At 46.3% G+C, this 18,459-nt stretch overlaps 1 protein-coding gene across 2 annotated transcripts in view; it reads right to left on the bottom strand.

The window, feature by feature from the left end:
• Positions 1 to 18,459, bottom strand: part of SIPA1L3 (signal induced proliferation associated 1 like 3) — a 780,343-nt gene that overhangs the window by 329,774 nt on the left and 432,110 nt on the right. The gene's annotated exons all lie outside the window — the stretch shown is intronic.

Raw genomic sequence — 18,459 nt, 5'->3', positions numbered from 1 at the left:
TGTTCACCCGGAGAGGAGAAGACGTGTGGAGGGAAACCGGAGAAGAGCGGAGGACTACGAAGCGGGATCCAGAGACAGACTCCGAGCCTGAGGAGTCTAGAAGCAAGAGACCGGACGAGAAGCCAGGAGGCCAACGGTTCCACGATTCGCCCTGCCACACACCCAGGGGAGATGTGTGGCTATCCCAGGTACGCAATACTATCCTGAACTGGGTGGGACGTAAGAATGAGTCTAGTAGTTTACCGTGACCCGGGATCTTGATCTGGTGTACCTTTTTCCCTGAGCACTTCCTTGCACCGCTTATAGTACGCTGTTGAGAAGATTACACTGGTTAATGTGTCTTCACTCCCTCTCCCCTACACTTGTATATATGTAAAGCACCCCACTGACGGAAGTCTGTTTCTGTCTCTTTAAATCGAGAGCCAAGACGGATCCAGACGTTAAAACCCGGAGAAGCCCGGAGACGTTTCGTCGACTGGACCCGTCCGAAAGACATCACAGGAGACCCAGTAGAAGCAGGTCGCCACGACGAAATACGCCTTCAAGAAAGAAGTGTACTGACCATTTGCTCAAGTTAATAAAACCCGTTAAAACTAAGACCCGCCTTTTGCCAATTCATCTTGACCCCGTCACACTTTGCCAGCAAGGTGTATAACATACACTCACTTCTCAAGAGGAATGTAAAGTTTGAATGGTCGGCTGACTGTGAGGCAGAATTTTCCATTGATCTAGAAAAAGTGAGTGCTTTAAGCAGTTTTGACCCAAACTCAGAATGTTTTATAACTACTGATGCGAGTGATAAAGGACTGGGTGCGGTTCTATTGCAAAAATGGTGTGATGGTTGTGAGAGAATAATCTTATTTGCATCTAGAGCTTTATCCCCAACAGGCAGTAAATATCCTATTATTGAGAGGGAGGCACCAGCTTGTGCTTGGGAACATTTTCGTGCCTTTGTTTGGGGTAAGCCAGTCACCATTCACACTGACCATCGACCATTGGTGAGAATTTCAACCACCGAGGGCAGTATTGGGGCCTCTGCCCGATTAGCCAGAATTTCCAAGAGGATGAAATAATGTGTGCACAAGATCATCTACGAACCTGGCAAGGACAATGTGGTTGCTGAATGCCTGTCAAGATTACCCCTACCTCTAGAAGAATGTGTGGACGATCCTTGGGGAAAATATAGTATTGCCTTCGTACATGATTCAGGTACACCTGCCATTTCTAAAGCTGAATGGTTGGAGGAACAATGTAAGGATAAAGATTTACAAGCTGTGTCCGAACACATCTGTAAAGGCTGGCCTAGGAAAGATGGGTGAACAAAGAAAAACCAAAGGTGGTGATGGACGGAGCGTTGACAATACAAACACTCACCCCCAGTCAACTGATCTGGGTTTAATCCATCACCGTTCTTTAGCTCACTCCGCCAACCCAGTTCAGACATGGCCATATGCAAATCAGTCTGACCCTGTGCCTCATGGGAACAGTCCAGCCCAAACTGCCAAGCCATGTCTTTCCTGGACCGGAATCAAGCTTCCCAGGACCGGTTGGGTATGCTCAGACGTGAATCCCTTGCTCACTTTGCCACTGGAGTCAAGCAAGCCCAGCTGAAGACGGCTGTAATGCCAGAAACCGGTCCTGGGAAGCTTGATTCCGGTCCAGGGAAGACATGGCTTGGCAGTTCGGGCTGGACTGTTCCCATGAGGCACAGGGTCAGACTGATTTGCATATGGCCAAGTCTGAACTGGGGTGGCGGAGTGAGCTAAAGAACGGTGATGGATTAAACCCAGATCAGTTGACTGGGGGTGAGTGTTTGTATCGTCAACACTCCGTCCATCATCACCTTTGGTTTTTCTTTGTTCGCCCTAAGTTGGCAGGGTATGCTCAGACGTGAGTCCCTTGCTCACTTTGCCACTGGAGTCAAGCAAGCCCGGCTGAAGACAGCTGTAATGCCAGAAACCGGTCCTGGGAAGCTTGATTCCGGTCCAGGGAAGACATGGCTTGGCAGTTCGGGCTGGACTGTTCCCATGAGGCACAAGCAGGGTCGGATTGGGATCACAATTCGGCTCGGGCACTGACGAAAAAAGTGGCCCACATTCCAGAGGCGTGGCCCATATTTAAGGGCCGTGGCCCACATTCAAGGGGCGTGCCCTTTCATGAAACACCATTTGCACAGACAAGGAATGAAAGTGGGAGGAAACTGTTCTTGCACAGGACACAGGGCCAAGGTGACAATGGCCTACATGCTGAGCAACTAAAAAAAAACAGCAAGACCCCTTTCTGTCACAAAATTATTCCAGCCCTCCAGCACAGGAGCACCTGAAAAGCAGCAAAGCCCCTGCTATTACTAACCTACTTAGCCCTCCCCAGACCTTCAGCTCAGGAGCACATGAACAGAGGTAAGGCCCCTGCAATTGGTAAATTAATCAGCCCTCCAGGCCTCGGGAAAATGTCCTGGCAGGGGAGCACAAAACACAGCTTTCTGGGTTATCCAAGGTAGCCAGGTAGCCAGGGGGGGGGGGGGGGGGGGCTGAGGTGAAGCTGGAGCATGGGAAGTGCCATCCCAGTGTGTTCTGGCAGTTTGAGTGTTTACCATTCACTGTAGTATTACACTTGTACCTGTGTATGGTACCCTTTTGTAACTTGCACACGTCACTTTTCTCTGGTATCACACTGTATGCTACCTCTCACTTTTGTTTGCTTTAGATACTTGCACAAGTGCCACCATTGCCTACGTAACGTTTGTTCTTGTGCTGGAGCGTCTGCCATTTATTGCAGTATTATACCTCTACTTGTACTTTGTACGCTTTTGTAACCTGCACACATCACTTTTTCCTCCTGTAATGTACCGATTGCTACCTCATGTATTTTGGTTGCTCACTATTGTCACTTTTGATTCATGTAACTTAACGTTTGCTTTTGTAATTTGTCCACTTGTAATTTTTCTCCTCATGTATTCCTTGCTGTTCCTAGTGTGAAGTGCTCCGACACCTTCGGGTAAAGTCCGCGCTATATAAAATCGCATAAATAAATAAATAAAATAAAAAAATTCCAAACATCACCTGGCCCCCACAGCAAGACACATTGTTCCTCGCCCACTATGCCCTGAATGTGAAGGGCTGTGGGCGAGGTCTTAAGACTAACACCGTTTCTGGGCTGCATGGGCTGCATGGGCCCCAGGGGGGCCGAGGTGAAAATGGCTCAAAGGCCTGAGAAACACCTGGCCCCCACGGAGGCCGATTCTTGCAAACAATCACCCCTCTCCAGCCCAGCCTCAGCTTGATTGCTTGGCAGGGCAGGGGTGAAGGAGAGGCCACAGCTGAAAATTGCTATCCGACTGCACAGCAAGGCTGCTTTCATTTTCTCTGTCTGTCTCCGTGCACTCTGTGGGCCGTTTTTTTTTCTCCCCTTTCCTAGTCCACTCTCTGTGGACTGGGACAGGGGAGGAAAAAAACGGCCCACAGAGGGCACTGAGGCACCGGCCCTTCGGCCCATGCCCGAATGCCCGCCTTGCCAATCCGCCCCTGGGCACAGGGTCAGACTGATTTGCATATGGCCATGTCTGAACTGGGGTGGCGGAGTGAGCTAAAGAACGGTGATGGATTAAACCCAGATCAGTTGACTGGGGGTGTTTGTATCGTCAACGCTCCGTCCATCATCACCTGTGGTTTTTCTTTTTTCGCCCTAAGTTGGCAGGGTATGCTCAGACGTGAGTCCCTTGCTCACTTTGCCACTGGAGTCAAGCAAGCCCGGCTGAAGACGGCTGTAATGCCAGAAACCGGTCCTGGGAAGCTTGATTCCGGTCCAGGGAAGACATGGCTTGGCAGTTCGGGCTGGACTGTTCCCATGAGGCACAGGGTCAGACGGATTTGCATATGGCCATGTCTGAACTGGGGTGGGGGAGTGAGCTAAAGAACAGTGATGGATTAAACCCAGATCAGTTGACTGGGGTTGAGTGTTTGTATCGTCAACGCTCCGTCCATCATCACCTTTGGTTTTTCTTTGGCCTAGGAAAGATAGCATAACCGGTGATTTGAAACCTTTTTGGGAAGTGAGAATGGAATTATCTATGGACAAGGATTTGAATTTGAGAGGTGACAGGATAATTGTGCCTAAAACCTTGTGGAAGAAAGTGTTGCTTTTGTGCCATGAAGGTCACTTTGGCGTGATAAGACCTAAATCGGTGGTCAAAGGAATTTTTTGGGTGGCCAGGAGTAGACAAAGAAGTAGAGAGATTTGCAAGAAATTGGTCAGTTTGTTGCTCGGCTGACAAATCATTAAAGACCGTGAGGCCTTCCACGAGTGAGGGTTTAGTTCCTAATCTTCCCTGGGAAGTTGTGGCAGTGGATATTTTCGGACCTGTTGGCGAAGACAAAGAATATGGTTTGGTTGTTATTGATTTATTCTCTAAATGGCGGGTTGTAGATATTGTGGAAAATGTGGACACAAACACTGTTCTTAAGTTTGTAGACAAACTATTTGTCATGGAAGGCTTACCTGTTACCATTTTAAGTGACAATGGAGTGCAATTTACTTCAAGGAATGCTAGAGCTTACTTTGAGAGGACTGGTATTAAGCACAAAACCACTTCTCTGTATAATCCTAGTGGCAATGGTACCGTGGAGCAATTTAACCGTGTGTTGAAAGGTGTGATTCAAGCTGCTATGAACAAACGGATGTATTAGAAACTGGAGATACAAAAAGCTATTTGGGCATACAGGGTAACTAATAACGTTGCCACTGGTTTGTCTCCTTTTGTTATGAGGAGGGGCAGGACACCCAGATGCAAGTTTAGCCCCAGTTGGCTTTTGAATGGTAAAGTCTGTACAAAGAAAAGTAAGGAGTATTACAATGAATGCAATGGTACGAAAGATGTTCCAGTTGTGGTGGGTGACTGGGTCCGTATCAAAAAACCTGTGAAAGTCCCTATGGGTGAGAGTCAGTCTGAAGCACCGCAAGAGGTGGTTGAGGGTCTTCGTAATGCGGTCAAATTGAAGGATAGTAGGGTCTGGAACCTAAAAAGGGTTGCTTTTGACTTGGAACATAAACCTGACATTCCATTCAATGTAACTCCATCCCATGTTGATTCCTCGAACTACGAGTGGGTGGACCACTATTTTGATTATAGTACTGTCCAATCTAGGTTGGCTTATGATGATGTTCAGGACAATGAACCGATGGAGGGTAACCAGTGTGATGTGGATTTTAGACAACAAGTCCAGGATGACACCCTTGTCCCAGAGGAAATTACTTTTGGAAAGAGTGACGAGGGGCATTCTAGCACTTTTGAACCTTTTGGGGAAAATGTGGATATGGGTGATATTGGTAAGAGAAAAGAGTTCTTCCTGGGTGGTTAAAAGAATATATAATGTGACTTGTATTATTTTGCTTGCTCTCTTAATTGTTGATTTTACTTTCCTTATGTTCATCATTCCACTGTGTTTTTTGTTCCTTTGCATTGTAAGGAGGGTGGATGTGTTGATTTATACATTGCATTGTGTTTTCCTTTAATGTACTTTGGAAGGTGGCAGAGCGAGTCATGGAATGCCCTTGCTATTCCTTTACGGGTTACAGTCTTTGGAAGGTGGCAGAGCGAGTCATGGAATGCCCTTGCTATTCCTTTACGGGTTACAGTCTAGGAGATCAGATGCTACCGGTGTCCTGGAAATTACACGCCACCAGTGCAATCGAGCTAACTACCTAACCTCATGGGGATTGACTTCATGAACTGTAGGAGGTGCTGCTAAAAGGTGGTTGTTCAAAGCGCTACCATCTACCAGGCGCCTAAATGTGCTGCTGCTTCATCTGTACAGTGCTAGGGAACTGTCCGAGTGCATGAAACTCCTGCTGTTGAGGAGCCCACGCATAGGCCTCGTCGGCCCTGAGAGGACATTGTGATGCACTGGAGGAGTAAGAGCCTCTCCTTGGGCCAGCTCACCACCAAGAAAGTGCACATCCCGAGGAGCACGACAACTACTGACCTTAAACCAACTGAGGATACAGGTGACGAGAAGGAAAACCAAAAAGGCCGCTTGGGATTAGTCCATCATCCCTTGGAAAGTAGCGGTGAGTACCGCCTCGGCCCCCTAACCCCACCCCTCTTCCAACACATAGCGGTAGCCAATGGCAGGGGCAACAGAGGCATTGTTCCCAACGATAACAGGCGATAAAGAAGCCCGGGCTGTACATCAAACTAAGTTGGACAAATTTACCTTAACTAAGGAAGCCGCTCCTAAATCACTACTGGAGGACCAGCAGCAATTGTCCATGGTACAACCTGCGGAGGATGTGGAGACCCTCACTCTAACGGATCTTATGATGGCGATACACAGGGGTCACACAGCCCTGGAAGGGAAAATAGACATGGTGCTCATTGACGTCTCTGCAATATGGGAGAGGGAGTAAGAGAAATCAAGGACCCAATTGTCGCTCTACAGGTGGAAACGAAAGAAGCTGAAAACCCGAGTGGCGGAATTGAGTGCACCTATGGGCGCCATGAAGGCACGCCTAGAGGACTACGAAGGAACAATGTTCGAATGATAGGGTTCCAGACCTTTCAAAAGGGCCAGCAGTCAACCTGTTTGTTGCGGAACTCATACTCAAACAACTTCAGCCCCTTGGCCTCTCAAACTATTTCTCCATTGAGCGGGCCCACAGAGTACCCAGCTCTTTACCAAAATCAGGAGCGCCCTCGCGCCCGATCATAGAGTGTATCTTCAACTACCGGAACAGGGATGTCATCTTGCAGATTGCTCATAGTGGCCCACCGGTCAAGTGTCACAACCACACCACCACCTTCTTCCTAGATTTCACTCTCAAGGCCCTGCGACAGCATTGGTCATTTCTGGAGGTCATCAGAGCACTCGGAGAGAGGGAAGTGAAGTACTCCATGAAGTTTACGGCAAAAATGTGTGAGGTGGTGGAAGGAAAGACAATCTACTTCACGACACCAGAGGAGGCCTGGGACTTGTTGGAAGGCTGGAGAAGAGTCGCGAGATAAGGACCCCGAGGGCGTACGGGGAGGCATCGGTCCAATACTGAACCTCTCCACCAGACGCAAGATCCGGAGGTTTAGAAGCATGAGTCATCCCAACACCCCGCTGTGATTACTGTTGAGGTTGAGGGTTATTTGGTCATCCATGTCTGCTCGAGGGGTCCTCTGTACTCTGCTATTGAGGCATTCCGGACACTGACTTAGTCAATGGTAAAATTACTATTTGTGTTTAAGTGGGGAGTTGCTGTGCGAAGGTACGGTGGGATTCACAGTCCCCCTAAGTTTATCAAAAGTTGTGGGGCAACAGGTGCTTTGCACAGTTGGGAGGCAGGCAGTTTTAAGTCTGTCATGCAGGGAGGCAGGGACATGCTGGGGTCTTGGTTATGATGTTTGTTCTTATGTTCAGTTTTTTTTCTTGTTTTTTTGTTCCATTTTAACTTTGGTGATGTCCTTTCTTTTCTGCAGCAGTGAACTAGACCCTATGCTTTTTTCAATTATGCCATTGTTGCCTCCTGAAATAGCCACAACCAGATTCACCCTGGGAAGGTGCTTCCCCTGGGGAGCAATGTTAAATTCCTTGGGTCTTCTTTTTCAAACCGAGTTCCTATGTATGGAGGAAGGGAGATTAATCTCTGGTGCCGTCGGCGCCATTTGTGTAGTTAAGCCCCATGGCCACGACATTGCCGTCCCCTTTCCTGGAATGTCAATGGACTGGGAGACAAGATTATATGGGGTGTAGTGCTACAATGCCTCAGGAGACATTCTGATGATACAGTTCTTCTCCAGGAAACACACTTACAGAGTAATACCTGCCATGTATTAGACAGAAAGGATTACAAGACTGTCGCCCATGCAGGATACACAAGGGGTTTGAGAAGTGTGGGCATCCTCATGGGTAGAACACTTCCGCTTACCATACAGAAGACATGGCCTGATACCCATGAGAGATATGTAGCAGTGACTGAACAATGGGAGGGCACCACGCTGAACATCGCTTCAGTTTATTCCCCCTCCCCCCATTATATGAAGAGACCTTTTCAGATATTGGCGCAATTCTTCACCAACTCCGGGAGGGTGGGTTCCTCTGGGGGTGCTGATTTTAATGCTGTTTGCAATGAGGAGGCAAACCGCTCGGCTGTCGACATCACAACGTAGGCCTTTCGTGGGATTCATGCGGGCACATGGGCTTGTTAAAACGTGGCACGCCTTTAATTCCACGGCACAACAATACACATTCCACTATAGGGGCTCATGGGAGTCTTTCGCACACTGACTACATACTAACCTTGGCTCATCAAATCACCTGTTTAAAGAGATCTCACACCTAGCCAGGGGTATCTCTGATAATTCCCCAGTCGGTGCAGCCAATGGACTGTAGTCGTAGCGTGGTGCTAAACCCATGGTACCTTAAAGTTCCTCGCATCCATGAGTCTGCGTGAAACTATGGAGACTTATTTTAAGGAGAAAGGGGGCTCTGGGACTTTGGTCCAGAAGCTGTGGGATGCTGACAAAACTGTGATATGAGGTCAGGGTATAGCCTTGATTGCTGGATATAAAAAGGAGAAGAGAGCTAGTCAAGAGAAGATAGAGAGTGAGATCAATGCATTGGAGTCCTAGCTTGTCACGGGTGACCTCACCCACAACTTGGCTTCAAAGAAAGAGAATATAGGGCGGTTGCAATGGAGGCAGCCAGGACCTGCTTCTGCGCTAAACAACATTGCCTATAGGAGGTGGGTGATAGGGGCGGGAAGCTCCTCACTTGTTTGGACAGGAGGGAGGCAAGGTCCCAATGGTTCTAGAAATCTCTAATGATGCTGGATGAGAGCATGCAGGACAGACGGGGGTGGCCTCTGTGGACTACTATAAAGCATCTGTGCATTGGCTAACACAGTGGTCACACTTGAGGAATCTCGAGAGCTCCTAGTGAGTATCCAAATGCAGGCCTGTTGCAGTCAGATTAGGGATCGATGGAACAAGGTCTGACTGAGAAGGAGGTGGAGGAAGCTATCAGTGCTCTAAACACAGGTAAAGTGGTGGGTCCCAATAGACTCCCCATACTTGCAGCCCCAGCACCTGGTGCCCCGCCTCCTGCATATGTTCCTGGAAAGCCAAAAGGCTGGTGTGTTGCAGAGAGATCAAAGAGTGGCTACTATAGTGGGGCTACACAAGGCCAGCAAGCCACCTGAGGAATGTGCCTCATACAGACCCATTTCACTACTGAACGCAGAAGTTAAAATACTCGTGAACCTTTTGGCTACCCACTTGATTTAAGTGATTAGCCCACTGGTCTGAAGACGGCTGTAATGCCAGAAACCAGTCCTCGGAAGCTTGTTTCCGGTCCAGGGAAGGCATGGCTTGGCAGTTCGGGCTGGACTGTTCCCATGAGGCACAGGGTCAGACTGATTTGCATATGGCCATGTCTGAATTGGGGTGGCAGAGTGGGCTAAAGAACGGTGATGGATTAAACCCAGATCTTTTGACTGGGTGTGAGTGTTTGATTGGTTCAGATGTTCCGTCCATCACCACCCCCTTTTGTACTAGCCCACTGGTCTATCCAGATCAGCTTTATGCCGGGCAGGAGTACAGCACTTGAACTGCGTTCCTTGCATTGGATCGAATCTGATCTGAGAAGATGCAATCCTACTTTCCCTGGATGCGCATATTGCCTATGACACGGTAGAGTGGCCCTTTATTTATGCAGTGTTGGAATAGCTTTGATTTGGGCCTTGTTTCTTTTCCTGGATTCAGCTCCTATATTCTGATCCGCTTGTCCAGGCGGCAGTGACTGCGGGCAGGTCTACTCTGTTTTCACTGCAAAGGGGCACAAGGCAGGGCTATACCCTTTCCCCCTTAATATTTGTCCTGGTGCTGGAGCCATTGGCGGCCTGGGTGAGAACCTACTCTATGATGAGAGGGCTGAACGGGACTGCATAGTGGGAAGACTGAATCTACCTCTACATGGGTGATATTCAACTTTAGGTTGCTGACTCCACTGATTCCCTTGAAAGAATCATGCACATGTTCACATTGTAATGGAAGAGCACGGGCTATTCTATCAATGGGCATAAATCACTAATATTATGTACTTAGCCGTAAAACTCCGGTGTTGCTGACTGATTTTGAGGCCCAAGTGGTAAAGGGCGGTTTCAGATACTTGGGAATTTTTATCACACGTGATCCTAGTGTTTTCTACACCCATAATCTGGAGCCACAATTGGACAGGCCGAGAGTGGATGTCCAACACTGGAGGGCCCTGCCTCGGTCTCCTTTTGGGAGGTTGGCCCTCTTCAAGACGATGGCCCAGTCCCGATTCTTGTATGTGCTCCATAACATGTCATATCCTGTTCTTGCAACCTACTTCCAGACCATAGATAGTTAAGAGCACAGCCATCTCTGGGATGGTGGTCCTCCATGTGTTGCTCTGCAAAAACGGTCTCAAGTTTTATGTAGACCTTCCCAACACACAAAGTACTATTAATTATGGAAGTAAACCACTGGGCCCATCTCCTGGAGGAGGAACTGGCATATAGGATGGAAAGGGACAATATGAGGCCTGGCGGTCATCTTGGAGTCATTTATGGAGGTCCTAGGGCAGCGCCTACACTTAGCACACTTCACAACATGGGGTGGAGGGACAAAATCACAAAGGCAACCCCCTTGTGGGATACAGCAAAGTTAGGTACCCTGACCACACACAGAGGGTTTGACAAATGGGACGTGATAGGTCTTTCAAGGGTGGGTGATCTGTGGCGGCAGGGGAATGTGCTTCCTTTCACAGAGCTACAAGGGGAGCACCAGTTGGCCCCACTGAGACCTTTAGTTATTTACAGATAAGGAACACCCTTCAGAAGGCAAGTCCCAGGAGGACAGATCTCCCAGAGTCCTCCCCACTTCAGGATTGGCTGTTAGATGAGTACATGCCGAGATAGGAAACCTCGCTCACCTACCACAAATTAATAACTCCCCTGATCCCCTGGGCAGGCTGCTGATGAGTTGGGGCGAGATATAGGGGATTTGGAGGAAGGAGCATGACTGGAAGCCCTGGCACTCCCTAGGGAGATGGTCATAGGCTCCAGATTTCGTCTGGTGCAGCTGAAAATACTCCATCGCAGCTATTATGCATGCACTACCCTGATTAAAATGGGCAAATTGGTTCACGCTTCACGCCCTAGAGGGTGTTGTCAGAAAGGCTTGTTCTTGTTGTGGATTTGCCCGGAGCTTCAACATTATTGGGGGAGGGTACTGGTTGGTCTCAATGAAGTGGTGGGAAGTGATCTGGCACTGTCAGCCAAATGGTGCCTTCTCAACGTGTAGGCTGAAACAGACCTCAATCATATGGACTAACTCTGGTTAACCTTGGAACTGATATTAGCCAAGCGGAATATAGCTCATGTGAAGATCCGAATTGAGCCCAAAGTTGGTGCTGGAAGAAAGACAGACTGGTGCATGCCTGCTGAGAGAGTGGTATGTGAGGGAAGGAGTTGCCCAAATAAATGGACTAAGATATGGGATAAGCGGAATGCACATAGAGGAGACATCTGTGAACCCCCGGATAGTAGTGATAATGATGTCTTGTAATAGTGTTGCTGTAGATTTTACCACTGAACCGTGGAATGCTGCTGCAGTGTTCCAATGTTGCAATGTAGCTTTACTTCAGAGTCCTAGTCAAAGGCTGCTGTTGTTTTTCTTTACTGATCTGCACTGTCTAATGCCACAGCAGTTTACTTTGACTGTTCAATAAAAATAATTAAAAAAAATAATTTAAAAATGCAGACAGGATGGAGGAGGATTTTACATCTGCCGCCCAGCTTTTACACTGTGTGCCAGACTGAACGATGTTCGGCGGTTTCTCAGTCAACGTTGGAGAGGTTTGATGAATGACACCGTCAAACATGACGGTGGGCTATCAACCTTTTGCAAAGTTTTTTATTTTTCAAAAACAAACTTCCAAAGCGGGAGTTTGGTTTTGAAAAAAAAATAACCAAGGATCCCCATACCAGTGGAGTTGTTTCCCCTGTCCCTCAATGCAAAGTGGCAGTAATGTACAGAAAATAAAATATATAGCCGGCCACCCTAAATAGGGCAAACAGTGTTATATACTTCTTCAGACAGCCCCCACTCCATTGGAGCAAGGTTTACACTGAGGGTGTCAATTTTATTCCAGCAAAATAAACCTGGTAGTCGGACCAACTCAAAATTGGGCAGAAGACAGGGAATTTGGTAGAGAAGGACTACCATCTCCACCAAACGCTAAATTGGCCTGATGTGTTTAAGTTACAAGAATTCAAAGCTAAGAGTACTTCTCTTTCTGCCTCTAAGAATAATGCGCTCTTGAGATGTGCAATAAAACTAAAAAAGTCTCTGTATAGGTGCACTTGCCATCCGGGAAGCACACATATTGTTCTTTTTTCATTATATTCATTTTTGTTTTTAATGTAACAGTTTTATTGCAAGCATATGGTCACTACATTCAAGCAGCAGCTTTATTCCTTCTTTTTGTGGCATATGCTTGCAATAAAAAAAATTTAACCCATTGTGTATCTTTCAGAAGATTCAAGTAATCAACATGACATACGAATAAAGGTATCAAAATATATTTTACAAATGACACAATATGTAGTTTTTCAATGAAGGGCACAGAGATCTTTATAACAAATTTGTACTGCTAACCTGACATAAGGGCATTGTCTACACTGAGTCATTACATTGAGAGTGTGGAGAATATGGACTATCTAGGGCACTTGAACAAGTTGTTTACCTTAGGTAACTATCTTTCTGGTGGATATTCTATCCAGCCACACATTCCTCACCTTGTGAATAATTTCCAGATGTTCAACTGGATAGAGAAATTTTCAGAGCAGTTCACCTGCATGCGGCCAGGTGGTGTTGTGCAGTTCCGCGCCAACATCACTCCACTTCAGTGAAGTTGCATATAAATGCCGCCCATGTGTGCTGATGTCAGTTGCTTTCAAAGCTGTCTGCACCCCTCAGACACAGAGCCCATCAGCAAACTGGTATGACCAGTGCGCAGATTTCTAGATTGGGACCATTTTAAATGGAAAAAGAGTCTAGTTTTCCACATGATAGTGGGAGGGGAAGTAAGAAATCGGTGATTAGATAGAGAATCCATCAGAAGGATAGTTACCAAAGGGAAGTCATTTGTTCTTCTGATGGCTACTTCCAACCACAGATTCCTCTAGTGAACATATACCACAACAGTACCTCCCCAGGTGGTGTGTCTGTTAACTGGCTCATACCAAAAAGTCCTGAAGGAACAAGCAGGCATAATTTCACTTCTCTACAGACCTGGATGTTGAGGCTGTAGTGCTTTGTAAATGTGTGAACCGAAGCCCAAATAGCCACCTGATAGATGTCCAGGAAAGGCGCTCAGTGTGCCAAAAAAAGTGGTAGCAGGTTTGGTTCTGGCAGAATCAGTCTGCAAGCCTTCTAGAGGCTGCTTTTTCAACAGTGCATAGCAGATCTTTGTGTACTGCTTTTACCTCCTTTGCTCCAGACGACCCTATGAAGAGCGGATAGACTTCTCGATATTCCCTGGTATGATCGATATAGAAACTCATTGCTCTTTCAGTATCTAAACAATGGAGTCTCTCTACATCTTTTGAGGGATAAGTAGGAGAAAAGAATGTTGAAAGGGTGAAATCCTGATTCACATGGAAAAGAGTGACTACTTTGAGTAAGAATGTGTAATGCCGGCACAGGCGCGGATTTTCCGGATACCTGGAGGGGGGCGGAAATCGTACTGATTTTTAAAAAGGGCTATAGGAATGAACCAGCTAACTATCGCCCTATTAGTTTAATGAATATCTTACAAAAAATGTATGCAAGGCATATTTTAAATCGTATGAACACATGGATACGCGAAACAGCGTTTTTAACAAAATTCCAGGCACGTTTCAGACCCAAAATAAGCACCATAGATCAGGTCTTCAGACTTTGCTGTTTATGTTGGAAGTATGTTAAGATAAGGAAGGGGCATCTATATGTTGCATTTGTAGACCTCAGGGCTGCTTTTGACCTTGTTCCGCGTGAATGGTTATGGGAGTCATTACATTGTCAAGGGCTTCCAGCTTGCCTTTTGCACGAGATTGTAAGACTGCATGAAAATAACTATGCTAAAGTAAGATGGGGCCCAAATGGCGAACTAACAAATGCTATCCCTATTAGAAGGGGAGTTCGCCAAGGATGCGTGTTGGCTCCTACATTATTTTCAATGTTTGTAAATGACATCCCATTATATTTGTAGGGTTGCGAAAATGATGCACCGAAACTGAACGGAGAAAGGGTTCCAGCCCACCTATTTGCAGACGATACTATATTGGTATCCCAAACGCCCAGAGGTCTGCAACACTTATTACACTCATTCCAGACATACTGCAAAGGGAAAGGCCTCGAGATTGACACAAAAAAACTAAATATATGGCCATAAATCCACATAAAACTTTTAGAGGGCACCTATTTTTAGATGGTCAAAAGTTAGAATATGTGCAGAATTTTGCTTACTTGGAAGTTTCACTAGACTCAAAATTATCATGGAAGACCCAAGTAGAAAAAAGCAAAATGATACTGACACAGAACATTTTACCAATCCTGAAAAAACACGGGAACAGCCATAGTAAAGCTGTTTCTCCGGCACTCGAGGTTTTTAAATTTAAGGCACAGTCTGCAGCACTATATGGTGCAGAAATATGGGGGGGCGCAGAGCAGGAACGTTTTCTCGAGTAGAGAAAAGAAATTTTATAGGGCACCTTTGAGACTACCAATATGTACGCCGCTAATACCAGTAATGCTAGATTTAAATATGAAGCGCACGGACCATTATACCATCCTGAGACGACTATCGCTATGGGTGAGACTATGGTCTACACCTGAGTTAGTCGACTATAAAGATGGCTTGCAAGAAATAATGGGATTAGACCATAACACAATTGTCTAGTTAAAACACATGCGTATTTGGCTGAAAAAGATTGGCTTGACACAGTTTTGGGACGAGCCTTCAGTACTGACACAAAATTCGAAAAAGCTATTGAAATCTGCATTCTGGGCTTATATCGATCATAGCTTGTTAAATGATAGAATAGGTGGATCACTGACAAGTAACTTTTTTATATTTAAAGATTGCCCATACTGCAGTTTTTGGATGAGGTCAAGCCTTCTCGGGCCAAAACATTATATATGAAATTCAGGTATGGAACCTTGAAAACAAAGAAGACCATAGCTAGATGGACAAGTAACCATACAACAAAGATTAGTGATCTATGCGCTATGTGCCCATGTAATACAATAGAAGACGACCTGCATATTCTCTTCTTTTGTCCAGCTTATGATGCAGCAAGGAAGAGATGGGTTAAACCTCTTTGCTTAAATCTGGGAATACGCTCATATAAAGAAGAAGGAAGAATTTTAAAGACAGATACCACTCAGGTGATAGTTTTCGGTGTCAGTAGATTCCTGCTAGCTAGAAGTTTTATTTGTGATAACGTGGGTCTGAAGCTTTAAATGGAATTGAGAGGCAAACTTATAATAACCGACTGTAAAATGTTGTCTTTTTTACTAGATTAATTGTGTACATATGTTTTTATTTTTTAATTTAGGGTTTAATCCTTAAAACTTTAGTAAAATAAGATATAATGATGAACTGGAATGAAATAATGTAATCCATGTGTTTTTTAAACTTTTTTATATATTTGGATGCCTTTTTAATTAATTTAAATCATGATTGTTTACAGAGAGTCCATCAAGGCATATCATGGCAGCATCATCCTGGAAAAGAAAGCGTACCTTGCTAGGAGAATTGAGGCCGCCACTGTAGCTAGTAAGGAAATCTTTCTTATAGTTAAAGAATTTACTGCGCCTAGTTCTGTTTTGCCCACGCACCAACACTCTGAATTTTGGGTATCGGAGCTGGCCTCTTTCTTTATCTCTAGAATTCAAACTATTCAAAACTCATTCCCCATCAATATCCCGATTACGCCTTCTGTAATGAGTGCCTCTTCCCCCTCTCTCTCCCGTGATGATGGTCCTATTCTTGCCAATTTCCCGTTTCTTTCGTCAACGTTTCTCTTGATTTGTTGTCCAAGCTTAAATCTGGCTCACCCTTGGACCCCTGTCCTGCAACATGCCTGGGCAAAATGGCCCCAGTGATAAACGATCTTGTCAACCCAGTGCTGAACTGTTCGCTCAGCACGGGTGTGGTCCCCCAGGCATGGAAGCATGCCCTGATCTTGCCGCTTCTGAAGAAGCCTGGTCTGGATCCTTTGCTGCATGCCAACTATAGGCCTATCTCCCTTCTCCCGGCCTTGGCTAAGGTCGTGAAGAAGCACGTCCACGCCTCTCTTTCCAATTTGTTAGAAATTAATAACATCTTGCATGACACTCAGTCGGGCTTCCGTGCTAATTTAAGCACGGAGACGGCATTACTTGAAGTCACAGATGCCATAAGAGAGGTGTTGGACGCGGGAGGTAAGGCCTTACTGGTTATGCTGGACTTGTCGGCGGCCTTTGACACCGTTCCCCACAGCGGACTGCTGTGCAGACTTAAGGAGATCGGGCTGAGGGGAGCGGTGTTCAATTGGTTTAAGTCCTTCCTTGCTGGTCGCCTTCAAACGGTCTGGGCCCCTCCGTTCTCCCCCGAGATGTTGCCATTGGAGGTCGGGGTGCCGCAGGGCTCTGTGTTAAGCCCTACTTTGTTTAACATCTACATGGCACCCCTGGCGGCTCTGGCGGAGTCCCATGGTGCCCAGATCGTGTCCTATGCTGATGACACCCAGCTTCTTTTCACTTGCCCGAAGGGTGCTGATTTCGACGGTGTGCAGATCAGTGGCTGCTTAGGAGCGGTTTTCCAATGGTTTGAGCAACACAGCCTGAAATGCAATTCCAATAAGTCGGAGATGCTATTTTTTGGCTGTCCATCAGACCCCAGGTGGCAGTCTTGGTGGCCACCAGACATGTTCCCTCCCTTGGCGGTGTCCTCCAGGGCTAAGAACCTGGGTGTACAGATTGACGATAGATTGACACTGAAACCCCAGGTCATGGGCCTCGTGGGCAAGTGTTTTGGTATCATCAAAATGCTCAGAAAATTCCTCCCGATGTTGTCTCTATGTCACCGGAAAGTGACGGTCCAGGCTTTGATAGGTTCCCGCCTGGATTATTCTAATATACTTTATCTGGGCCTGCCGAATTTTCTCATTTCTCGTCTGCAAGTTGTACAGAATGCCGCTGCTAGAGCCATTTTTGGCTTCCATCGCAGAACAAGCGCGACGGCACTGTTACAAAAACTTCATTGGCTCCCCATCAAAAAGTGCGTGGCGTTTAGGGCTCTCACGCTAGCCTTCAAGGCGCTCCATGGCATTGGAGCCAAAAATATTAGACACAGGCTGGCTTTTTATATGCCTTCACGCACTTTGACGTCAGCCTCCCTGGCCTTGGCAACTGTTCCTCCTGTCCGTCGGGCCAGATTGGGCGGACGTTCCTTTCGTTATCTAGCTCCCAAATTGTGGAACTCCCTGCCTGTCCCCCTGGGAGGGAATACCAGCCTTCTGAAATTTAGGAAGGAGCTAAAGACATGGCTCTTTGTACAATAGTTCTCGGCCTGGTCTGACCGTGCCTTAGCCTCTGTTCTCAATCTGATAAAGCGCCGGGACACACCTTTGGAGTAGCTGAGCGCTATATTAAGACAAACTTTAACATAACATAACATTTTAGTGTAACGATTTCCCAACCGTGTTCGTGTTATCCGGAAAATCATTTATTCCTCTATATGGATTTTGTATTGTGTAAATTGTGTTTTATGTATCTTTTATGGCTCTATTGTGCCGAAATAAAGATTATAAATGAAATGAAATGAAAAATGAGTAAGAATGGAGCCCGGGTCCTTAAAACTAACTTGTCAGGAAATAAAGTGGTTTAATGTGGATTAACACAGAGTCTGAAGTTTCCTCACGCCCTAGCTGATAGGGCAATGAAAAAAACATTGTCTTTAAAGTTAGACATCTCATGAGACAATTGTGCTGCGGCTCAAAAGTGGAGCACATCAAACAAGTGAGGACTACATTCAAGTCCCACTGGGGCATCATCACAAACGGTTTTGGCAGAAACAAAAGTTGCAAACCTGTTGAAAACCTCACCACAAAGGTTAATTTGAATAACGAAGGCAGATCGAACAACAGCAAGAAGGGCGAAAGAACAAGTAGCCCTTAACAGTGCGAAAGGCAAGTTCTTGCCGGGTTAGGAAGAGAACAATCAAACTTCAGACAACTTCGCCTGTACATGGTCAATTTGTCAGGTGCGGCAACAATTCACACATTTTACCAACAGTAGGTATACACTACTTTTGTAGAAGGGTGCTTCGACGCAAAGATTAAATCAATGACCTCAGGATGCAAGTTGAAGGAGGTCAACTGTTGCCGTTCATTCCTCAAGCATGGGGAGACAAAGTGTGGAGGTGT

Source organism: Lissotriton helveticus, chromosome 9, assembly GCF_964261635.1.
Source record: "Lissotriton helveticus chromosome 9, aLisHel1.1, whole genome shotgun sequence".
In the NCBI taxonomy this organism is placed as follows: Eukaryota; Metazoa; Chordata; class Amphibia; order Caudata; family Salamandridae; genus Lissotriton; species Lissotriton helveticus.
The sequence above is the reverse complement of the archived record's forward strand: the minus strand, read 5'-3'. Positions and strand labels throughout refer to the sequence as shown.